The sequence below is a fragment of the Amphiura filiformis genome, chromosome 8 (genome assembly GCF_039555335.1).
Source record: "Amphiura filiformis chromosome 8, Afil_fr2py, whole genome shotgun sequence".
Taxonomy (NCBI): Eukaryota; Metazoa; Echinodermata; class Ophiuroidea; order Amphilepidida; family Amphiuridae; genus Amphiura; species Amphiura filiformis.
Genome location: NC_092635.1, coordinates 53,617,730 through 53,644,135, shown reverse-complemented (window position 1 = coordinate 53,644,135; position 26,406 = coordinate 53,617,730). Strand labels below are relative to the sequence as shown.

General features: G+C 37.2%; 1 protein-coding gene across 3 annotated transcripts in view; it reads left to right on the top strand.

Moving 5' to 3' along the window:
* Positions 1-26,007, top strand: part of LOC140159218 (alpha-2-macroglobulin-like) — a 206,635-nt gene extending 180,628 nt beyond the window's left edge. For 2 of the 3 annotated variants that reach the window (XR_011859858.1, XR_011859856.1), the window contains one exon: positions 24,646-24,789. The gene's annotated coding sequence lies outside the window, so the exon portion shown is untranslated. Of the gene's footprint in view, positions 1-24,645; positions 24,790-25,987 lie in introns of those variants that run through there. The other variant, XR_011859857.1, reaches the window with a different exon arrangement.
* The last annotated feature ends 399 nt before the right edge of the window (positions 26,008-26,406 follow it).

The window sequence follows — 26,406 nt, the reverse complement described above, 5'->3', positions numbered from 1 at the left end:
CTTTTCACCATCGCTGTCACCCAAAGACCCCATATTGTTCCTTTAGATCTGTCACCAAAGACTACCCACCCAATGACCCCATATTTTGTACATTTTGATCTCACCGAATGCCAAAAACCATGCTCTCACCCTTGCAATGACCCTTGCTCTCATCGGATGCCCCTTATTGCACAGCTACATCCATTTCATATTGAACATGTTGAAGTGCCACCTGGGGCTAATACATGTATGTAACAGTTTGGATACAATTTTTTTCTTTCTTTTAAACAATAATGTAACAGTAGCATAGCAAGCAGAGAAAGATTTCGGTTACTATAGTTAGGAAATCATGTTGTGGGGTTGTTGGAGCAGAATTATTTTATTTAGAATATAGGTTTGCATATTTAATTCTTAAGGATTGTTTTCCAAGTGGACATAAATGATAACTGTTGGTTGTAAAACCTGACAATAATGAATACCTGGTTATTAATGTAACGGAAAGTCGCCGCGGATGTCATTGTCAGGTTTTATGAGCATTTGAACATGTTTAAGCGACACACAGAAGTCACAGCGTATTGGATGTTTTATTAACCCAATAATTTTGTATTTCAAACAAAGATTTTTTAAGGTAGGCCTAAATGTTTTAAATAACACAACAAATGTCAATTGCAACTACCGCGCTAGATTTTCCAAGGATAAGAGACCATCTATATTTCTTTTGTTGTTGTTGTTGTTTTTGTTTTTTAAATAAGAAACCATGTTTATCGATGGAATTCACGCTCCTTGATCGACAAACCAGCTTTTTTTGGATCAATGCTGCATCAAATCATGCCGCTCATCACCTGGATCATACTCTGCGATCGTAAAAGAACCATCTCTTAAAGCCTTAAAGGGGGGGTAACCCTATCGGTTTAGGATATGGATTCTCTTCAAACTTACACACAATGTCAAATATTATCCCCGTTATCAATCTATGTGAGAAAACGGGAACAATTTCAGCATAAATGTGAATAATTAGCATATTAGCAAGCCAATACACTGGTACGCGTGCATTGCATTCTGGTCAGGCATCCCGAAACAACGGCCGAGCGCATGTCCCGGTGGAAACAGGAAGTGTTCGCCTTGGCACTGAAAACCGGCTCGCCCTGTACACTTTTATACCCTCTATTCATACTGATTAATCTTAAAAACATTACATATCACTGCGCTCATTATCATTCTTGACAAGATAGCCCATGCTGTACTTACTTCGCTTAATTATTTCTTTATTTTTAGCTATATGATGCACATTTTCACATATTTATGATTTTTCTTTGTTTTATTTTTTAACTAATTTTTTAATGGGGGGGAGGTGCTCTCATAATTTTTTTCATATTCCTCGTATCATGCTTGACAATATAGGTCATGTTTCCTTATTTATTTCGCCTCTTATGTATTTCTTTATTTTTGTTTTTGTTTTATATCATTATAGCGCCATCTATAGTTTGACATTAGGGGCCTATTTGATGTATTTTTGCGGACGAATTGGTACTGGGGTGAAGTCTTCCGAATCTATTCCGATTTCATTCTATGACTACCCAAAACTCCCGTGTCGTGTAAAATGCGAACAACTGGTAACCTGTAAAAACCGCTGTGTTTCATGATTTCTCCGGAAATACATCGACTTGGAGCGTCAAATTTCAGGATAATAAAGAAAAAAATAGTATCTATTATGTGATACCAAAACCTCATCAACAATGAAAAAATCGGGGGATGATGCTGTCGATTTTTCTTTTTTCTTTCAAAATGATATTATGCAATCATTATGAAGTTCCCAATACATTTGGATGCGAAAAACTTTGGGAATTTGCAAAGAAACAACATAAACTTCACCTCTATCACTCGAAATATCTCGCACTTTTTGGATGAGGAAAAGAACAAGAACATACAACATTTTTGCGCGCTACTCACGCACATTTTCCAATAGGCCTATAAAGTCTTTTTGGAAGCTCGAAGACTTTACATGTGCCCAGATGTTTCTCTCAATTTCCCTTTCTTGTGTTACTTTTATTTAATTATTGGTTCTAAGAATGAAACATGAAAAAATTAGAATGCATACAATGAAATTAAACTTCATACAAGTCACCCTATAAAACTTGCATGTTTCAGTGTAGGAAATAGGCCTAAAGGCCTATAAATTTAAAAAAATGTATAACCATGAAAACTTAGTGTATACTTGTTATAATGTAAATTGGGATTGAGTTCGTTACTGCACAAATCATAAGTTGTTTTTTAAATTCTTGGAAAGGGTTGATCAGGGTTTTGTATGTCCAAAGATGGGGGGTCAAAAAAGTTTCAGGTTCTCTGGAAAACTGAGCACGTACGTAAAGCCCGTGCTTTGATACTCAAACCAAAGATACTCAATACATATTGAGTATCTTTGCTCAAACTGTTGAGGTAAACACGTATATGGAAGGAAGGAAGGAAGAGGCGGGGGGGTCAAAACTTTTTGACTCCAATTTCCAAGTGCCCAGCCCCCCCCCCCCCAATGTTCTAAACACTCCCTAAACCTGGTTATAAAGTTTGCTCAAGCCAATCAATAAGTGTTTGCTTATATCACAATGCATTGACCAATTACCAGGAGAAACAAGTCAATAACTATGCCTTGATATGCTGACTTGATTGAACTTGCTTGGAGCAACTGAGCGGTACACTGAAGTCAATACTCAATTAATCTCAAATGTTGGTAGCAGTGAAAGGGCTGAATAACATGCAATGACAATGTCACAGACAGATTTATACTTCCTCATGAAAAGGTAACTTATGAACGACTGGTTTGGAGATTATGGCTGCGCACGAGGAAGGGCGATTTTTATAAATAATAATTTCTAAATCATAATTTTTCATAAATTACACTGATTTAGCCTTTTCAATTCGGTAGACTTCATTTACACTTTATTTAGTATTCATTGAAATATCTAAAATGATTTATCATAACAATAAAAAGTTACTAGGTCAAGTGGGGTATGAAAAGTCGGGTATGAGAAGTAGGGTCACAAATTGTACCGACCCATTTTACACGGCCTAATGCTCCTGCATGCAAATGTAGAAATCAACCTGTAAACTATACATTGCGAATAATTATATTACAACTAAATATAAATGGTTATGATTCTAATGCGAGCCATATTTGTTTAAACTAAAAATGTCAGTTTACTTCTCAATTAATACTATAGAATATTGGTAAAAGACAGAAAATAAAATAAAAATTCCTTTAAAAAAGGAATGGGGCACCCAATGGGAGCTTTGATGTGATGTGCTGAAATCTGGGTGGGAGCACTTCCACTTTGGAGGTGACGCGTATGTAGGGCTGTTAAGACCCCCCTTTTCACCATCGCTGTCACCCAAAGACCCCATATTGATCCTTTAGATCTGTCACCCAAAGACCTAGACCCATATTATTTCCATCTGAACAGCAACGAGTCTCGTCTATCACTGATTTTGTTAATTCTTTTGAAATAACAAAGCCATTTGAAGTCATTTAGAACTATAAATTCAATTTTCGAGGCTTCTTTAGGCTCTCACACAAAGACCCCATTAAAAAAGTCATATTCTCACCCAATGCCCCCCCCATAATTTAGATCCAAACGGATCTACTCTCTCAGGCAAATGACCCCATATTTTGTACATTTTGGTACTCCCACTTTGGTGGTGACGTGTATGTAGGGCTGTAAAGACCCCCTTTTCACCATCGCTGTCACCCAAAGACCCCATATTGTTCCTTTAGATCTGTCACCAAAGACTACCCACCCAATGACCCCATATTTTGTACATTTTGATCTCACCGAATGCCAAAACCATGCTCTCACCCTTGCAATGACCCTTGCTCTCATCGGATGCCCCTTATTGCACAGCTACATCCATTTCATATTGAACATGTTGAAGTGCCACCCAGGGCTAATACATGTATGTAACCGTTTGGATACAATTTTTTTTTTTTTTTTTACAATAATGTAACAGTAGCATAGCAAGCAGAGAAAGATTTCGGTTACTATTGTTAGGAAATCATGTTGTGGGGGTTGTTGGAGCAGAATTATTTTATTTAGAATATAGGTTTGCATATTTAATTCTTAAGGATTGTTTTCCAAGTGGACATAAATGATAACTGTTGGTTGTAAAACCTGACAATAATGAATACCTGGTTATTAATGTAACGGAAAGTCGCCGCGGATGTCATTGTCAGGTTTTATGAGCATTTGAACATGTTTAAGCGACACACAGAAGTCACAGCGTATTGGATGTTTTTATTAACCCAATAATTTTGTATTTCAAACAAAGATTTTTTTAAGGTAGGCCTAAATGTTTTAAATAACACAACAAATGTCAATTGCAACTACCGCGCTAGATTTTCCAAGGATAAGAGACCATCTATATTTCTTTTGTTGGTGTTGTTGTTTTTGTTTTTTAAATAAGAAACCATGTTTATCGATGGAATTCACGCTCCTTGATCGACAAACCAGCTTTTTTTGGATCAATGCTGCATCAAATCATGCCGCTCATCACCTGGATCATACTCTGCGATCGTAAAAGAACCATCTCTTAAAGCCTTAAAGGGGGGGGGGGTAACCCTATCGGTTTAGGATATGGATTCTCTTCAAACTTACACACAATGTCAAATATTATCCCCGTTATCAATCTATGTGAGAAAACGGGAACAATTTCAGCATAAATGTGAATAATTAGCATATTAGCAAGCCAATACACTGGTACGCGTGCATTGCATTCTGGTCAGGCATCCCGAAACAACGGCCGAGCGCATGTCCCGGTGGAAACAGGAAGTGTTCGCCTTGGCACTGAAAACCGGCTCGCCCTGTACACTTTTATACCCTCTATTCATACTGATTAATCTTAAAAAACATTACATATCACTGCGCTCATTATCATTCTTGACAAGATAGCCCATGCTGTACTTACTTCGCTTAATTATTTCTTTATTTTTAGCTATATGATGCACATTTTCACATATTTATGATTTTTCTTTGTTTTATTTTTTAACTAATTTTTTAATGGGGGGGGAGGTGCTCTCATAATTTTTTTCATATTCCTCGTATCATGCTTGACAAAATAGGTCATGTTTCCTTATTTATTTCGCCTCTTATGTATTTCTTTATTTTTGTTTTTTGTTTTATATCATTATAGCGCCATCTATAGTTTGACATTAGGGGCCTATTTGATGTATTTTGCGGACGAATTGGTACTGGGGTGAAGTCTTCCGAATCTATTCCGATTTCATTCTATGACTACCCAAAACTCCCGTGTCGTGTAAAATGCGAACAACTGGTAACCTGTAAAAACCGCTGTGTTTCATGATTTCTCCGGAAATACATCGACTTGGAGCGTCAAATTTCAGGATAGTAATGAGAAAATAGTATCTATTATGTGATACCAAAACCTCATCAACAATGAAAAAAATCGGGGGATGATGCTGTCGATTTTTTCTTTTTTTCTTTCAAAATGATATTATGCAATCATTATGAAGTTCCCAATACATTTGGATGCGAAACAACAAAGAAACAACATAAACTTCACCTCTATCACTCGAAATATCTCGCACTTTTTGGATGAGGACGGCGAGTCAGTGCGGCCTGCGGCCTCAGAGTTAGTCTCCTACGCAGCCAGTGGAGGGAGCGTAACCAAATTGGATTCGTAGGAGACTACGATTTACAATCGTTCAGACATAATTAGCATAATCTGAAAAATTATGATAATATGTCGGACCAACAGAAAATCATCCCGTTTGCTCATAGATTTAAGTTGCAACATGTGTAAGTATTACAAATATGCCAAAAAAAAATCGGGTTTGAAAAATTCTGAAAAAAATCTTACATTAAGTGTTTTTAGAAGACCGAACATGCCGAAAGGCAATTTTATTAATTTCGGATTTCAAACGTTAATTCCTGCTGTATATAATATATAAATACTTTACTTGCATCCAATGCATATTAGTTAACAGTAATAAAATCAAAATCAAAACTAGTGGCAAATGGTGGTCATAGACCAAGACCACAAACCTAGCTGGGGCATGTTGGTGTTTTAGAGGTATCTGACCCCTGCAAAATGTTCCAAAAATTTTCCCCTGGTCATGAGTTTTGTTGTCACCGAGTTTGAGCCACTTACAGATGGCCAGATAATACAATTTTAAGATTTGACCTCATATGACCTTTGACCTGACCCATGCATGATGTTCCTTAATGTTCCCCTGGTCTTGAGGTTTGTTGTCACCAAGTTTGAGCCCTGTACTTCTTACAGATATCCAGAAAATGAAATTCTAAGATTTGACCCCAGATTACCTTTGACCTGCCCCTTGCACAGTGTTCCAAAATGTTCCCTTGATCATTAAGTTTGTTGTCACGGACTTTGAGCCCCGTGCCCCGTACAGATATCCAGAAAATGCATTTCCAAAATTTGACCTCTGCATGACCTTTGACCTGACCCCTGCAAAATGTTCCCCTGGTCATGAAATTTGTTGTCACTGAGTTTGAGCAGATATCCAGAAACTGAAATTCTAAGATTTGACCCAGATAACCTTTAACCTGAGCCTTGCAAAGTGTTCCAAAATGTTCCCCTGATCATTAAGTTTATTGTCACCAAGTTTGAACCCCGTACTCCTTACAGATGTCCAGGAAATGCATTTCTACTATTTGACCTCTGCATGACCTTTGACCTGACCCCTACAAAATGTTCCCCTGGTCATAAGATTCGTTGTCACCGAGTTTGATCCCCATACCCCTTACAAATGTCCAGATAATGCAATTGTAATATTTTACCCCCTTAATGACCTTTGACCCCAATTGCATGTTCAAGTTATAGGCACTTGGAAAGCCGATTCATATGTGCAGGTGACGTCATTGTGCTATGTAATATGTGGCAGAAGAAGCATTTTGAAGGTATTTGAAGGTATATCTATAACCCCCCCCAATGCTGTTTACACCCTATGGGCACTGGATAGGCGATACATATGTGCAAGTTACATAATTGTAGGCTGTAACATGTAGGAGGAGAAGCATTTTGAAATTATCTAGTTTCTGTTGCCAGAAGAAGAAAGAAGCAGAATCGGATAGCATTATAATACCTAGCTGGGGGTTAAAGAAGCATCTAATAGCATTAGAATACCTAGCTGGGGGTGTAAACCAGTAAAATTGTATGGGTCCTTATGGGTTTGCATCTATAGCATTATCAAGTTTCCTTTATCATGGTACATGCCCACATGCACAGAGGGCAAGAGATCATTTGTTTCCAGCGGAAGAACAAACCGACCGAAAACAGACCCTAGCAGCTGGGGGTGTAACCCCCCCCCAGCTAGGCAACAAGGCAAGTTGTGTTTTTTATTTCTAAGCTGAGCATACTCCTTAAAGCAATAATGTGTGATTTGCATAAAGAATAGATTTTTATTTAAATGTTTGTTTTCACTGATCACATTATCCCCTTTTCATTTCGAGCCAAACAAATGAGGTATAACGAAGAAAATTGCGATTTCATTCCAACGCCTACAATGCGTGTACTAAGCTCGCTGATCATATTACATGTAACTCCGGGGGGGTCACTACCATTGTGGCCTGTACACTATCCGCGATAATAAAACGCGTACAAAGGGTAGTTTTTTCGTGGATAGGCACGATACGCGCGTATCGTGTTTAGCGTGTCAAAAACATGAAATGTTGGAAAAAAGGGTAGCAAAATTGCAATTGCTACTGCGCGGAAATGAAATGTAGGGTATGAAATTTGATGCAAGGAATGAAATCCCTGTTTAGTGTGTGAAGACAGGCGCGTGTTACCTGTTTAGGGTATCGTTTTAGCCAAGGGAAATCCTTGTTTAGGGTGCTTTTCAAAAGTTGATTATCGCGGATGGTGTACAGGCCACAATGGGAGTGACACCCCCCCGGATGTAGCTGCACGGAGCATCGCGCTCGACGTGTGTACATACAAGCTGACATCCACGGTACATGTTAGCAAGCACACGATCGTTGAACTATTAATAAAACCGGGTCGACCCGGTTTTAATACAAAAATTTAAATTTTACTTTTATTAAAGCACTTCAGGCTTAGTCTATTACGTGGTATTTTAGTATACCACTGGGCATTATAATATTGTGCAAAAGTAGAAATCCGAGTAAAATTGAGGGCGTCACTGTGAAGCAGCAAAACACAGGCTGAAATAGTGTAGTGTTGAAGTTAAACTCTTTAATCATTTTTGAAGTATTTTGGGCCTTTCTGTGGACTTATACAATCAAAAGGAGAATCATGTTATACCATAATAATTTGAGATATATACATGAACTTGGTTCCCAAACACAATTTTTGGGAAAAAAAAGTAGGCCCTCGGATTGAAAAATGACCAGAAACGGGTTTTCAGGAAAAACGGTGATGGTGTTGTTTAAACGCCCGTCGAAATTTAATCGAAAGACTACCCGTTTACTAAACATATGTTACATTTTCTTCGATTTGTAATCGATTGGTGATATTTTTATATTCAATTTGCAATGAAACAACAGTGTGGGCCAACAAACCAAAAAGTTTTTTATTTTTATTATTATATTTTGTTTAATTTTACTGTGTTTTTATAACATCAGGTTTTTTTTTCAAGTGTAGGCCTACTATGTACAGTTCATGTTGTAAATGTATGAGGCTACAAATCTCTTCACGTGCTATAAAATTTCACCCAATGGTTCAGTGATGCTGAATTTTTTTTATAATAGGCTTACTTTTCTTTTTTAAAAAAAAAAAAAAGTCAAAAATTGCTTGACCCCCCTTTCGACCTGCCCAAAAATGTTTGCCCCCTCCCCTTTGGCCTGCCAAGAAAATCTTTGCCCCCCCCCCTATAATTCACCACCCCGGGGTACACATAATTTAATACGGTATTGCACCACCCCTAACATGACTAAGTCAACTTAATGCATATGCAAATAGAGCAAATTCCCATGCCAACCTGACAATAGCATTATGAACCTAAATTAAAGATATTATTAGACATAAATTCCGCCAACATTGGGTGTGGATATGAATAAAGCAGGCGCGTAGCAAGCGGGGGGACAGGGTGGACGAAGTCCATGGGCCCCGAGGGTTCAGGGGCCCCGAGCCCAAAAGCAAAAATTAAATAAGGGCTGATAATGGAGAGCAGGGCCGAATTTACCACTGGGTCAGATGGGCCCGTGTCCAGGGCCCCCCAAAATTGCCCTATGCATCTTTCTTTTAACCCCAATAACAGCATGTTTAAGGGTAAAATTGTAAAATTGTCCGCGCTTCGCGCGCATTCAAATGGCAAAATTTATGTTCAGTGATCTGGGCTAAAATAGTCTGAAATTGAATTTTTTCGCGTGCTTAGCGCGCAAATGTCCAATAACATCGTAACAAAATATGTTATTCCCCCTCTATATTATATGTAGGCCTAAACCAAAACTTGGCCACGATGCCTTCCTCGGCACGTGAGTTCGGGGCCTCCGAATTTTGGCCTGGCCCAGGGTCAACATAAGATCAATCCCACCCTGGTTACAAGGGCCCCGGTACTGCTCCTTGTCCATGGGCCCCTGATGCTCTTGCTACGCCCCTGGAATAAAGCAATAAGAGACCCAAATAGCACCCAAGCGCAGTGGCGGATCCAGAGCAGTCAGAGGGGGGGGGGGCAATTTTCGAAAGAAAATGAAAGTAATGGGCGCGAAGCAGCCATCCCTGAGCGCTTGCGCAACGGAGGGGGTGGTGTATGAAGTTAGAAACTTTTGGAAAATGAAGATCCAATTGAAGCCATTATGGTGGACTATTTTGTCACTATTAATGTGTAAAATTTTAGTTTGAAAAAGCCTATAAAATTTGCGAAAAGACAGCCCAATTGAAGCCATTTGTGGACAAGTTTTGACTTTTGTTATATGAATTATTGCTTTATAAGTTGCGCACGCAGGGGTGTCTAAGGGGATGTTTGCCCTCAGAAGTGAGAAAATTGTGTAAAATGAAGACCCAATTGAAGCCATTTGGTGGACTATTTTTGCACTATTATTGTGTAAATGAAATTGTATGTTTGAAAAGGCCGAAAATTTGCGAAATGACGGCCCAATTGAAGCCATTTTGTGGACAAGTTTTGACCTTTATAAATTACCCGATATTGCTTTAGATGTAAACATAAAGTTGCGCACACAGGGGGTGTCTGGGGGGTATGCCCCCCTGCAGTGAGAAACTTTTGCAAACTGAAGACCTAATTGAAGCCATTGGTGGGCCATTTTGGCACTATTATTGTGTAAAATTTTAGTTTAAAAAAGCCGAAAATATCAGTTGCGAAATGACAGGCCAATTGAAGCCACCTTTTTCACTGTTATTGTATGAATTATTGGGGGTGTCTGATGGGGATATAAATTCTCCCTCAGAAGTTCGAAAATTTGTCAAAATGAAGGTCCAATTGAAGCCATTTGGTGCATCGTTTTTACATTTTATATCATTTTTGAAACAAAAAAGGGACCGAACTCAATTTGTAAAATTTTAAATGTTTATTGACTTTTTATAGGCCTAAGACTTTGAGATTCGCAATTAAAGCATGCATGGATCGATGTTGAATTGAAGTCAGCGCGGAGTCCGTCTTAATAGGCCTTTGGTGACAAAATGTGACGGGCCCTACATATCGGCGCGCCCATCTTAATTTTCACATGCTTTTGGGCAGAGAACCCGCCTTCAAGCAAAATAATCACAGACCTAGGCCTATAGGCTATAGATTGACCAGACTGCGATTTAGGCGTGCAATTTAACATTTTCCCTTCTCCCATTTCTCCTTTTCTCTCCTTTTCCCTCTTTCTCTTCTCTTCTCTTCTCTACTTTCCATTTTGGGGAGGGAGAGGAGGATAGGGGCAGGCCCGCGGCCCCTGAATCCGCACCTGCCCTAGTGGTCTCTTATTAAAGTGTAAATTCCATATGAGTGCCATGCCACTCCGTGACGACAAAAAGATTTTTTAACGGAACTCATGATTTGGCTGTGTGCGCCCTTGTGCTTCATAGAGAAGGCATGGGGTCTGTATAGTGTGTCATGGAATGATGATGGGTAAAGATCAAAGCCTTGATGTCATGCGGTGAGACCTTGACCCCGGATTTGATTTTTCGATGGTATAGAAATCTTTGGCAAAAGTAAGTGCAACTTTTGGGCAAAAGTATGGAAATTTGTGGCAAAAGTAAGTGGGATTTTTGGGCAAAAGTGTGGAAATTTGTGGCAAAAGTATGTAGGATTTTTTGGGAAAAGTATGGAAAATTTTGGCAAAAGTAAGTAGGATTGTTTGGCAAAAGTGTGGAAATTTGTGGCAAAAGTAAGTGGGATTTTTTGGCAAAAGTATGAAAATTTATGGCAAAAAGTAAGTGGGATTTTTGGCAAAAATGTTGAAATTTGTGGCAAAAGTAAGTGGGATTTTTTGGCAAAAAGTGGAAATTTGTGGCAAAAGTAAGTGGGATTTTTTGGCAAAAATGTGGAAATTTGTGGCAAAAGTAAGTGACATTTTTTGGCAAAAATGTGGAAATTTGTGGCAAAAGTAAGTGGGATTTTTTGGCAAAAATGTGGAAATTTGTGGCAAAAGTAAGTGGGATTTTTTGGCAAAAATGTGGAAATTTGTGGCAAAAGTAAGTGGGATTTTTGGCAAAAATGTTGAAATTTGTGGCAAAAAAGTAAGTGGGATTTTTGGCAAAAAAGTGGAAATTTGTGGCAAAAGTAAGTGGGATTTTTGGCAAAATGTGGAAATTTGTGGCAAAAATAAGTGACATTTTTAGCAAAAATGTGGAAATTTGTGGCAAAAGTAAGTGGGATTTTTGGCAAAAATGTGGAAATTTGTGGCAAAAAGTAAGTGGGATTTTTGGCAAAATGTGGAAATTTGTGGCAAAAGTAAGTGGGATTTTTGGCAAAATGTGGAAATTTGTGGCAAAAGTAAGTGCGATTTTTGGCAAAAAATGTGGAAATTTGTGGCAAAAGTAAGTGGGGTTTTTGGCAAAAGTGTGGAAATTTGTGGCAAAAGTAAGTGGGATTTTTTGGCAAAAATGTGTTAATTTGTGGCAAAAGTAAGTGGGATTTTTTGGCAAAAGTGTGGAAATTTGTGGCAAAAGTAAGTGGTATTTCTTGGCAAAAGTGTGGAAATTTGTGGCAAAAGTAAAGCTGTTGGAAAAAGTAAAACGTCTGTTGGAAAAAGTAAAACGTCTGTTGGAAAAAGTAAAACGTCTGTTGGAAAAAGTAAAACGTCTGTTGGAAAAAGTAAAACGTCTGTTGGAAAAAATAAAACAATTTTGGAAAAAATAAAACCATTTTTGGAAAAAGTGGCACATGTCGTACACCGTACGTTTAGTTGGTTTCTTTACTAGCTTGGGTTTAAAAGTTACGTGCGATTAATTAAATCGACCAGAAAACGTGTTGGGCCACTTTTGCCATGATTGTGCATATCAAGTTTGAACCGCGTAGATATGCTAATCGTGCATTAAACATCAAAGAACGGGCACGAAAGAATTACAAGTTGTGTTTCTGCATACAATTAACATAATAATATATTTCTTTAAAATCAGTCATGAAATTTCTTTCAAATTATCTGATAAATAAAGTAATTTCTCATATCCCTTAGATATCAGTTTTTGCATCCATAACTACAAAACAATAAAATTTTGAAATTAAGTTCAGCTGGGCTTCTAGCTGTTCTGGGCCGATCACTATTGCCAGCATTTAACAAATTCTAGATACTTCTCATAGTTATATGTAATTGTATGCCTTGTTGGAGTTGGATTACAGGGAGGTAAATAACATGTTAACTATTTGCCCACCCAGTAAATTATTTTGCCCACCCAGTAAATTCAACTTGCCCATTGCCCAAAAGTGCCCACCAGTAAATTATTTTGCCCACAAAAATTGGGCACATATATTAATTATCATTGCATTTTGAAAGTGTTGAATAATGAAAGTGATATATCCTTTTTTTTAACATCTGCCAATTTATTCATTCACCATGTTTACAGCTTCTTTAAGAATTGACAAAATAAACATTTTAATGTTAGGAAATAGGTCAATATAATTCAGGGTTGGCCATATATTACCAAATTCTGGTAAATTCATTTACCGGCTTTGGTGGAAAATATCGGGGAATACCAACTTATACCACAGAAATGCCACTTAAAAACCCAGAAACTTTGTGAAAAAACGCCTGAAATAATGTGCAAATTTGGATAAAATAAAGTTCCCCATATGGGCTGAAGAGAAGTTACACAGTAAAAGTCAAAATATTATTTCCCTTCAATACCACATAAAAATATTACCCTTCCCATCAAATTTTATTGGGGTTTTTCCTATAAGAGTAATGGTGAGTATGTCAAAATTGAAATTTATATAATACGGTACACACTTTTTCTTGAAATTTACAATATACATGAATATGGTAATATCGGTATAAGATGCATTTATGGGGAGGGTAAAGTCCATTTTTTACAACAAATCCAAATTCAAAGCAGGAACTGGTCTACATTTCCGAAAATTCAAACGCCTGGATGCCATTAATTACTGCTACCCACCCAGTAAATTATTTCCCCAAATTTGAGGGCAAAAATAAATCAAATTGCCCACCCAGTAAATTATCCTTATTTACCTCCCTGAGTTGGAAAATGAGCTATAAACAATCGTATGGTTTCTGCTTGACCCCATGTGCTACCGAATGTCACAACCATAAAAATACGCTCTCCCAATGTGAATTGGGGTTGAAGTTGTTGAGCTGCAGCGTCGGGCTGCAGCCACGATTTCTAGTAGATGAGGTTGTTATGTCAGTGCTTAGTTGTGCCTTTCAAAAACTCAAGGAGATATTCTATTATGTAACCATTTCGACTATTGTTTAAAACTACCTATCATAAGAGCATCGTCCAACTGGTCCATGGTTCAACTCTATCACTTAGTCAGTTAGGACGCGGGACTACCGATTGTTATTGTTCTGCAAGGCTCACTCAGTCATTTAATAAGGCAATACAAACGATCGAATTTGGTATTCAAATGAACAAAATTTTGAGTTACACCTTTTCAGTGTTAAAATCTTTTTCTCGGCCAAATGAAAAGCAATAATTTTCATTTTTTCAGTAAATGTCAGGAAAAACTGTAATGCTTGATACTGTATTTTTTTTCTTCAAATCTTAGTGTTAAACTTAGTCGTGAAATTCAGTCATTTAGTGTAAGATTTTCGATTTTGATGGCTTCAACTCTGCCCGCGAGCCTTTTTTTGGATCAATCTCTTAGCTTTTCAAAGTAATATAGTTCGCTAAAGAAGGATTTTTCCCAACTTTCTAACGCACATCACCGTGAGCGATATATCATAGTTTTGTCAGAATTTCCGTTTTGATTCCATAATTTTTGACTACCAGCTGAAAATTTTTCAAATCCACGCGTGAAATCTTAGGCTAATACTAGCATTGTGGATCGATATCTCTGGGTGCCCGGCCTGGATACAGTGTTGCCAGAACTTCAATATAGCAAAGAAATTACCTAGTGTTTCAATTGTCATGAAGGTGACTGGGTATAGTGCCTTTTGTTTGTGTTTGTTTGAAATTGCTTAAACCCACCGAAAGTCATAATGAAGCAGCCAAAACAATACAAGGTTAAACATGGAAGTTTATAACAACCTATTATAATGAACTAAAGGAAAAATCATTTATGGCAACAATGAGCCTTGCATTGTAAGTCATGGTTAAAATGTGTTGAGTACCCACCCCAACCCCATAGGCCTACATAATATTACATACCGGTACCTTATAATATTTATATAGCACGGCTATAACTATAGCCTACATTTAGAAAGTAGGTCCTATAGCACTAAATTATGACAAATAGGCCTACACAAACCCGAACGCAAGTCTGAAGGGTGTAATGAAAATGCCAACCCGCGATGGGGGGGGGGGGGGGGCCTTCAAAATTCACCTGGAGAGAGGGGGGCAGGAAAATTAAAATCCCCCCGAATAACACGCGAATTTTTCTAGGTTTGGACAGTGGATTTCCCAAGGACCTCATCCTAGGTAAATAAACAAACAAACAAACAAACAGACAAAATGGTTTTCATAATCATGGAATCCATAGCCCCTATAAATTGAAATTGCAGGCTATCACGGGAGCAAATTTCCAAAATTCACCTCATTTACCAGAATTGGGGTTTTGGGCTACAAAATCGCTGGTCAGGCAATCCTGGTTTTCAATGGAAAAGGGACCTGGTTGACAACAATTGAAATATCGATTATTTCTGCTGGTTGTTCTCGAGATAAAGTACTGAGTTTGACATTTTCGGAGCATGAAGGGAAAAAGGGTAAAATAAAAACGGAAATTCTGACAAAACTATAATATATAGACCCACACGATGTGCTTTACAGAGGTGGGAAATATCTTTCTTTAGCAAACTATATTAGTTTGAGACGCTAAAAATGAATTCCGTAAAAAGCTCACGGGCGAACTAAAGGCATATAAAAATCAAAAATATCACACTAAAAGACAAAATATGATGCTTGAATTTTAACACCAGGATTTAAAAAAAAAATGTATATCCAAGCACTATGTCTTTAACTGACATTACTGAAGAAAAAAAAATATAGCTTTATATTTGACCGAGAAAATAAATTTCATAGCAAAAGGTGTATCTCTGAATTGTGCTGATTTTAACATGTATCGATCGACTTTTAGCGCGACTATGCATTTCTAAAGAATTGGTAGTCCCGCGTCCTAACTGTAGTCACTTTTGTAACACTTAGACAAAAGTGGCCCAGGCGGTTTTAAGACTAGGTTACATAATTGGCCATATCTTCACTTTTATACCATCGATTTTATTGGAACAAAGTTTATCTGGTGGCTAAAGAAATATATCTTGATAGAAATATAAATATCAAAACCAAAAAATAAGCGGTATACTTGTTTCATCCTATTTTCAAAATTGTACAAATTTTATTGTTACACCCTGTAGAGCTACCATTATTAATATTGTTGAATTCTCAAGCCCATACAGACAATTAATACGAGGTTCCTCATGCGCGTATTTTTTTTTTTTGGGGGGGCCTTTGGGGCGTTAGTTCCCCCCAGGGTAAAAAGGGGGGCGGCCAAAACGAAGGGCGGCGGAAGAAGAAGGGCGGCAAAAAACAGGGGCGGCAAAAAAGAAGGGGCGGCAAAAAGAATTAGTAAATAAAAAAGGGCGGAAAAATTTGATAAAGTATAAAATTTTTGAAAAAATGGTTGCTTTTAGGGCGCTACTGCCAAAAATCCTTTTTTTTTTTTTTTTCACTTTTTCAAACCACCGAAAAAAAATTGGGTCAACCTTTTCGGGCTGTTGGGGAAGGGGCGGCAAAATTGAATTTTCTTCAGCCCCCGGGGTTGGAACGGCCACGGTACGCCACTGGTCCTATGATATATACATACACAATACAAAATCGATATTGATTTCGGCCACGTGTATGGCAAGCCAAGGGGGCCAAAAGCGTGGAACAGCTACGCGTAGCTTCTTTCTCGTTACGAGCAGCTGTTTGACCAATCAAAATAGTCAAATTTAATCACGTGGTTGGGTCGTTAGCTGCGCGTAGTATAGTTATAGGTATCCTCTTTCACAATTATTATCTTGTAATTAATTTACGGAATTAGCATAGTTAACGAACGGGTAAAGGAGGCCAAATCACAGCACGTGTCAAGAGAACATGTTGCTAATGCCTGGCTAAAATGACACAAAGCATATTTATTTGGTGTTTCCAAGTTTACAGCGTGTTTAATAGCAAGTAACTTTATACTCGGGCTGTATTAGCGGTGCAGGGGATATGAAGGTCAAACAACAACTACTGATGTAAAGCGCTGTGTAAAGATATTGCAGGAAAGCGATATCACATGCCACTGTGTAAATATGGAGAGAGTAAAATGGGTCATCAATTTTTTCGGAACGGGGAGGGGGGTTCCTAAATTTACAAAAAGTCGGCGTCAATAAATTGCGGCCCTCACTATTTCGGCATCAAAATGTTATGACCCCCGACACCCACCACCGATACACCGTACCCCCTAGACAGGCTAAAATTGTATTGAAATCAGTCTTTTTGAATACAATAAACACACTATATGTAGTCATCTTGTGACTCCCTACATTTTGTCATTATCAATTTATGACCCCCCTCCCCTTATTTTTCTTTCCAAAAAGTATGACCCCTATATTTGGGATCCCCTTCCGAAGAAAATGATAGCCCCCTAAATATAGAACAATCATCATTCTGTTCAGATATTACTTTAATAGCACCTATACCATTTTTTGCTCATATACTACAGATATTTTCATTTACAAAAATTAACAACGTAATATTTGTGAGAGAGGATGTTTACATCAGCTCCACGTGTTTAAAACCGCGAATCTGATTGGTTAATAAGCTGCACGTAACGAGAAAGAAGCTGCGCGTAGCTAGTCCCACGTTCTGAGCCGCTTAGCTTGCCATACACGTGCTCTGCAGGACATCGCGTCGGTTGCGAGGTATGAAGCCCAGTCAGCCTACCATTTTTCTTGTAAGACGGTCTGAATTTGTGCAATTTATAGGAAAAGTCCACGTAGGTCCCAAAAGTTTCTTTCAGATATTATAAGATTAGATTCCCATAAAGACGAAACAGTAATCTTTAGTCGGGACCTACGTAAAATTTACATAAAATTTTCACCATCAATTGAGTGTTAATTTTGACTAAATTCAGAAAATATTTTGGCGTATATAAAATTGAAATAAAATTCTCTGCCTCCTAAACCACATAAATTTTAGCACGATTGGGTATCACGAATCGTTATATGATGTGTAGTTAATATTCATATATTCTTTTATACATAGGATGCTTCAGTTTTAACACCAAAAATATTTCATTGAAAACCCTCCCACTCGGCGATTTCAAAAGGTAACCACGCTTCCCTAGAATGTGCAATAAATTAGCATTAAAATTTTTTCTTATTTTAGCAGCATTCTAGAAACTCTGACGTACGGCGATCACTGCTATATAAGCTGCATATCCTATCAGCGACGCGACTGCTATATAATACCTTGTTTAGGACTTTCAAAAGAAGTACCTACATGTGCAACCATGACTGTTTCAAAATAGCCCGCCAAAGTCATGCAGGTAACTCCGAGGTCGTGCATTGAGTTGGTGTGAATAAGGAATACTACGGGAACCAGCGCCTTTTGTTAGAAGTCATACATGAGTGAAGTGGATAACCTCTATTGTTTTCAACCAAATTAATATTACTTTCAATTAACCACCAACCTTCTACACTCTTTTCAGTGTATGGCTTCATGCGGTGCGCAGGAACAACGTACAACATAACAGAATCCACTGGTGTGGATACAGAGTTCAGTTTCTGTCTTTGCAAGGGAGCTCCTAATCCTAGTGGCTCCAAATTTTGTAAGTATATAATGTCGTTTGAGTAAACAGAAGATTTTATGCAGGCACTAACCTTAAACATCATTTTCCGAGGCGCGGAAGTACACCAAATTGGTGTCGGGTGACCTTTGACATTCTTTTGTGGCGAGTGACATGGTCTTTCAATTCACGCCGAGTGTCCTTGACAGGCTTGACTATGCTTCAGTGGTCATGAAAGAATTCAAAGGATAACCTCTGCCCCAATAATCCCAAGCTGAAACTGCACCTCGGAAGATGTATGGTAAGAACTCAGTTCTCAAATGATGTAGGTATGTCACAGTGGCTGCACAATAATTCTGCTACACTGTGCATGCAAGCATAACAGTGAATTGAAAAGGGCGCGCTTCAAATTTGGCCAATTTTAGAAAACATCCATGTCGATAAATGAATTTACTCATATGCTTCATTCATCCAAATTGTTTAAATTTTTAATATATGGTGTGTAAAGCCTTTCCGAGGCTAACATCGGGTCCTCAAAATTAAAAATTGTTTTGTTTAAGAGCTACTGCCTGTTTTATGGATTTTTGAAGATCGCTCATAAATCAGTAAATATAGGCCTATTGAAGTAAAGGGACCTACCACCATTTAGCTGAAATACTAATCTTTCTTAGCATGTAAATTATTTCCGTCGACAACGAATGAAGCACTTCCCTAAAACTAGTTGAAGCAAAACATTAATCAATGATATTTTTAGGGAGTAATTTTCCAAACAACAATAGCTCTAAGCCATTGTGTGTGTCCAAGGCCATACTATTTTTGTATACGCGATACAGTAAATTGGATGTTCCTTTTACCGATTGTCCTCCCATGTTAATACAGATGACAAAAAGTTAATTTAAAGTCTCATTGCAACTGAATTTTTATTTTTATTTTCGGACTTGGCTTTGAGTTATGGTGACACATACCATGTTTACAGTAAAAATGAAAATTATATTCCAGACACCGTCAAAATGTCAAACTTTTTATTTTTTTGTATTGTTTTTAAATAATTAACTGCAGTTCATTTATTCAACCTCATAACAGGATCATACTTAAAAGATTTATGATGAATGAGCAGACGTTCATTAAATATTGAAAAAAACCCAAAATTACTCATGCCTAATTTGCATAATAATATCATAAATACATAATTAGCTGTAATTACCTAATTTGCATAATTATTACTTTTTGTGTATTTTTTGTCATCAATTGAAAGAACTTTGTATACATATGTGTGCAAAAAAAACCCGCACCTTTACATCGTGTACGGTTTTCTATTGGCATCAATTTTGCATATTAATTAGCTGAACTTAGTCATTTTTTGAGATTTAATTTGTCTGCAGATTGGCCGAAATGGCTAAAATAGTATATTTGATTAATTTATTATAATTATTCAATGATGGATTTTTATTTTTTGTTTTCTGTAACGAAGTCAGGAAAGATAGGCATTTAACATGTGCTATTTAAATTAACGCTGCTTTTTCAAGCAAACGTCCAAATAAACCTTCAAAATCTCGAAATGTGCCAATTTTGTCATTACAGCCATTTGTGGCAGGATTTCATTCCATCTACGAGCATCTTTAAATTGACATTACATCACAATGGATTGACCGATTTCAATTCTGTTTTTTGATTTTTGATGCTTTAATAAAGCTTAATAATGTAGGAACATTAAATAACGCGTTTCTGCTGCGATTATTTTTGAGGTGATATACCTAATGATAGTCATATAACGACCAAAAGATAAGTGACTGACTATCATTGAGGACTTACATGTCCTTCATCAGGTTTACCTGAAAACAATTCATACACAAAAAAATAGCAAATAATATACCAATCTTAAGAATTAAATATACATGCATGATATAAACTAGATACACTATTGGATAGAAAAAAACCGGGAACAAAATGACCTGAATATCTTAGCATAATGATATTTTTTAGACAAACGATGGTAATAATGTATCATAGTATGAGAAATGTGAGATTAAGTACATACAACCCGAAAAAATGCTTCCCGATGCCGATGGCGGCGGATTAAAAACCTGGGAAAATAGCCGAAAATATTGTGGCGCGAATCTGAACAAAAACGGCGGGAACAAATGAGCGGTGATGGCGTGCTCACTAGAATTCGCGCGACAATATTTTCGGCTCCTATGTTCCCAGGTTTTTAATCATATAAGCCCTTTCTTTGCCGATAGAATTGGAGATAAACACGAGGAGGCTGCAGTGCGTTTGCAATGGTGGCGAACTTTGCACTTCTTTCAAAAACATATTTTTGTAAAAAAATTTTGTTCATTCCTACATATGTTAATATTTCCTGTGAAATACAAATATTGTGAAGGAATGAAGACCAAACTGTCAGCGAAATTCCAGTACAAAACGTTTTTATGCAAACGTCAAAGTTCACCCCTTTTAAAATGTACAGTAGCCGCATCGTGTTCATGCGCGTATTTTTTTGGGGGGGGGGGGGCTTTGGGGGCGCCGGCCCCCGGGGTCAATGTAGGGGCGGCAAAAACTAATGGGCGGCGTAAGAAGAAGGGGCGGCAAAAAGAAGGGCGGCTTAAGAAGAAGGGGCGGCAAAAAGAATTACTAAAGAAAAAAGGTCGGAAAATTTGGAAAAAGCATTAAAAAATGGTACTATATATTGCTTTTTAGGGCGCCAGCGCCTAAAATCCTTTTTTTTTTTTGCTCTTCACTTTTTCAAACCACCGGAAAAAAAATTGGGTCAACCTTTTCGGGCTGATGAGGAAGGGGCGGCAAAATTTAATTTTCTTCAGCCCCCCGGGACGCCACTGGTGTTTATCTCCAAATTTATCGGCAAATATTACCCATGATGCACCATGATCTGGAATTGCGAAAGGGCTTATTTGCCCTGGTTTTTAATCCGCCGCCATCGGCCTTGGTAAGCATTTTTTTCGGATTGGTTATATCGCTCGAAAGTTGAAACTTCTTCAACTCTAAAGCAGTATACAGACTTTTTATTGTACGTACAATATTGTATGTACAATATGTACGTTATTTAATCTATTGCCATTCTATTTCCAGTAATGTTTAAGTTCTAACGAATGTTTGATGACGTAAAATCGATAATATATTTCTGCTAGATATTGTTTGTAACATATTATCGATTTTTCGTCATCAAACATTCGTTAGAACTTAAACATTACTGGAAATAGAATGGCAATAGATTAAATAACGTACATATTGTACATACAATATTGTACGTACAATACTCTCGAGTCTGAAGCGCGCTTAAAAGGCAACGTCGTTTTTGCTCCGGTGATTGGTATCGATTGATCGGCTTGAAGGTCTGAAAACGGAAGTAAACACCGAGCTTGCGTGAGAATCGTTTTTCTGCAAAAGCGATCGAGTATAAATTCAGCTTTACGCGAAGATAATCAAAATGAGGAAGAGCGGTGGGAATCTCAAGGGCTGGAGCTTTGTGCTGCATTAAGGTCTGGGATAGAGCAAAGAATCGATATTTATGTAAGAACCAAGTTGAACCTTCCCATTATTGAAAGTTTTATAAATGCCACAGTCAATAGTCACCTTCTGTGAAAAAAATGAAGTGACTCGCTACTACCGAGTCTTTTTGCTGCGATACCCAATTTCTCTGAAACTGAAACTGACTTTTAACTTAATAAGGTTGATTTTTGCGTTACTTAATTTTTTTTTTCTGTTCAAACAAACTTTCTAACATTACTTTAAGTCCTTCATACCTCGCTCGACTCCAACTCCAGTTTTTAACCCCAATATGTCCAACTTACTGAATATTTTGTAATAACCACTCCTCTTCAATTTAATTTGCGCGCATTTCATTTCGACATTTGAAAAACCCGCCTACAAATTTATATGTTTTTGATAGAGAATAAACATCTTTAAAGTAAAGGGAAAATGATAATAACAACAAATAATGTTTGTTCTCCTTTAACAAGACCAAGGACAATAACACTTTAGGTGCTTCATTTTATTTCAATGCCAATTAGGTTAAGAACATGGCAGTTGTTCCAAATCTACCTTACACAGAGTGGGCTGACATTCAAATTTTAGATGTCTATTGGACAAACATTAAAATTGGGTATCGCTATAAAATGTGTCATAAAAACAAAACGCTAAATGCTAATTCCTTGATTTTTTCACACAATATCACTAATGGATATGTTATTTATAAAATGTTTTAAAACCTAAAAGGTCCAACTTGGTTCTTAAATAAAAATGGATTCTTTTCTTTATTGCACTTTTTTGGACTCACCCTGTACTTCACGCCCATTGCATCTTACTCCGCCTGAAGAATATCTGGGGAGAAATAGTAGGTATATAAAGGACCATGCCGTCGGCATACTGTGGAACAGAAGATGAAACAAAACAGGGAAGATGGACTTTGAAAAGTAGGGAGGCTGGGACCTAACACAAATCCAATCGGAGAATTTACCAAAGTGTTGCACAATAAACCCCTTTGGATTCTATTATTATAGAGCTAGAGGCTACATTGGAGTCCTTGTAGGGCACCTGAATGGCATTGACCACAAGCTTTGGTATTCCATAAATAATCAGGACCGGATTTACCTTTTTGGGGGCCCTGGGCCAGGCCAAAATTTGGAGGCCCCAAACGCACCGTGAGGAAGGCATGTGCACAAGTTTTTAGATATTACTAGAACATTCGCGAAAAAAAAAAAATCAATTTTAGACTATTTTAGCCCAAACTTAAGCTGAATTTTGCTATAATACCAAAGCGCGCAAAATTTTACAATTTTTGTACCCTATTTTAGCCCCAAACCCCTAAATTGGAAAATGCACACTGCACAGGGCAATTTGGGGGCTCCCAAAATGTGGGGCCCTGGGCCCGGCCCATCTGGCCCTATGGTAAATCCGGCCCTGTCCATTTTATTTTAACAAGTAACTATTTTATTTATTTATTTATTTATTTATTTATTTTATTTATTTATTTATTTATTTATTTATTTATTTATTTATTTATTTGTTTATTTATTTTTATTTATTTATTTATTTATTTTTTTTTTATATTTTTTTTTAAAGATTAGGATCGGGGTGTGTTTTATTTGTAAAACAGGACACTATATTTATAATTTAAAAAAATAGTGTTATATTTTTGATATCGGGAGTAATACATAATGGAGCGTCCCGTTAAGTAAATTTCTTTGAATTGTTCTTTTACATGCAGTTGTAACCGTAACACACACAGGCTCTGCCAGCACTGACCCAACTGAGGCAGCAGACTTTGACGAGGGACCAGATGACATAACAATTCAAATAAACAATCTGGGCGGCAATCAGGCGAAATGTGACGCTAGTACAATAACAATAGTAGGAGATTCACTTCCTGAAAATACCGAAACGTTCACATTAACTTTGACATTCCAAGAATGTACGGACAATGCTGGTATGGAATGTAGTGTAGACACTGGATACGAGACTATCACCGTTAATATTATTGACGATGATTACTTACCACCTCCTAATCCAGGCTGCGATTGTAACGGTTAGTATAGCAGCACCTGATGGTGTATATGTGACCGTACACCACGAATGACCCGTAAAGTCGGCCCGGTCAATTTTGTTTTATTTCGTGTTTAGAAAATATTTATATCACTCATACATAAATTCTAGACAGTTCATTGGTTGATTACCATTTATCATTTTTACCATCACCCTCTCCATGTGATAGTTTTTACCATCACAGTGCTGCGCCGTAGTGCGCCTGTGCCAGGCCGTGCGCTGACTCTCAGACTCGCCAACTCGCCGTTCCGGCTCGTGGAATGGAACAATCCATCTTTCACCTCGTGAAATTATATTTCGACCATCACACTCATAGGCAGTTAATATTTGTATAATATCATATAAAGCTTTAAAATGGTATATCATTTGGCTTCAAACGAATTTTATAGACATAGGTAGAAGCTTATTATCCTCTTCAACAATAGGATTATTGATTGGTTTAAAAGGTGTTTGACTGGCGCTATCAAAATGAGATACATGTAGAACCAACTTGAGGTACCTATGAATACGACCTTCATACACATTTTACAGTACACTGTAACTCACATACCTTATAATCATAGGCCAGCTTCAAAAACATGTTTTTTGAAGGCCTCTGTTTTATAGCCAAGCAGTATTTGTCATGACGTAACAGCTACTTTTAGTACTTCAGAAACATTTGCCAAGTTTGATTTTTTCACTTTCATGTGTTTTTGAATTTCACTGGGGCGCTATGTCAAAATGGCCGCCAAAATCATTATAAATCATTTAAGGGTACATGCCACAAAATAGCTCTCCATAGACTTTACGTGCAAAATAGGGGTCACGTTTTAGGCTATAAGTCGAGTTAGGTCTTACTTTGAAATATATATTTGATATCATCTTAATCAGAACAAAATTCTGCATAACATATCTGAAAATGACACCATATTTTAGGTCTACTTTTTGAGAAAAATAGCGCTATATAAAAGACCCGATTTTCCCGTGTTTACGGCCGACTGCTAACCGCGTTTTGACCTCGTGTGTTCATGCGCTCATCATCGTAAACATCACTCAAATTTTCGCGTTTTCTGTTCAAATTAGTAGAGATCACATTCACAAGTTCTAGCAAAACACGATTTGCAATACTAAAATTGTTAATATTGTACCGATTTTGCACATTTTTCATGCAAAGTTGGGACTATAGTCGTGATAAACTTTTACCGGAAACCGCTTCACATGCGGATTTAGTGGTATGAACCCTTGAAGAGGCTAAAACATCGTTTTTAGTCCTTGAAAATGATTTCGTTATCTTTTTCACTACATTTTGAATTAATTGTAAGAAATTTTGGGTTATTTTCTTTCATACTTTAGACAGGATGTCGATTTCAAGCACAAGCATGATAGCCGACAATTGCCATTTTTCGTCATTTTGATGCCCATGAATGCACAATGGTTGCTGATTTGCTATTTTCATGAAGATATTAATTGATGTTAAGAGTAAACGTTCTTTGAACATCTTTTACAAGTGCATAACTTCAAAATTAAAACATTCTCAGTACCTGCAGATTATTTAAAAAGACAAGAAATGTCAATCAAGTAGGCCTACCCCCCCCCCCCCCTCCAGCGTCACTTTTAACCCGTTTTGTCCAAAAAGCGATGTAATGAATGGCTATTTGAAATTAAATATTAATATAAATTAAACTTTGAATGTTATAACAATTTAAAATACTGGACAGTGGTATAAATAAAGCAAACTAGAAACTTAAATATCTTAAATCTAATATTTTATGTAATTTTATTAAAATTGAAGGCCAAAACTTGAGTTTATATGACAAAAAATTGGTTAAAAATAACAATGATATTGATAAACTTCTTTGTAATTTAAACACCAATAAAAATGTTTTCAATATTTTGAAACTCTTCTTTATTCATATCAAAAGGTTTCAAACTTCTACCAAAATCGGAACTTTTATTAAATTGGAAATAAAAGCAGGCCTATTCGCGGCAAACGCACATACAGCGAAAAAACAGGCGGCGTCCATGAACGCGCTTGTTGATGTCCCTCCTCTTTTATTCGCGTGCATTTTAAATAGACAAAGACGCGCGGAAAACGCATGGAATTGCTCCTTAAAGGGTACATGCCACAAAATAGCTCTCCATAGACTTTACGTGCAAAATAGGGGTCACGTTTTAGGCTATAAGTCGAGTTAGGTCTTACTTTGAAATATATATTTGATATCATCTTAATCAGAACAAAATTCTGCATAACATATCTGAAAATGACACCATATTTTAGGTCTACTTTTTGAGAAAAATAGCGCTATATAAAAAGACCCGATTTTCCCGTGTTTACGGCCGACTGCTAACCGCGTTTTGACCTCGTGTGTTCATGCGCTCATCATCGTAAACATCACTCAAATTTTCGCGTTTTCTGTTCAAATTAGTAGAGATCACATTCACAAGTTCTAGCAAAACACGATTTGCAATACTAAAATTGTTAATATTGTACCGATTTTGCACATTTTTCATGCAAAGTTGGGACTATAGTCGTG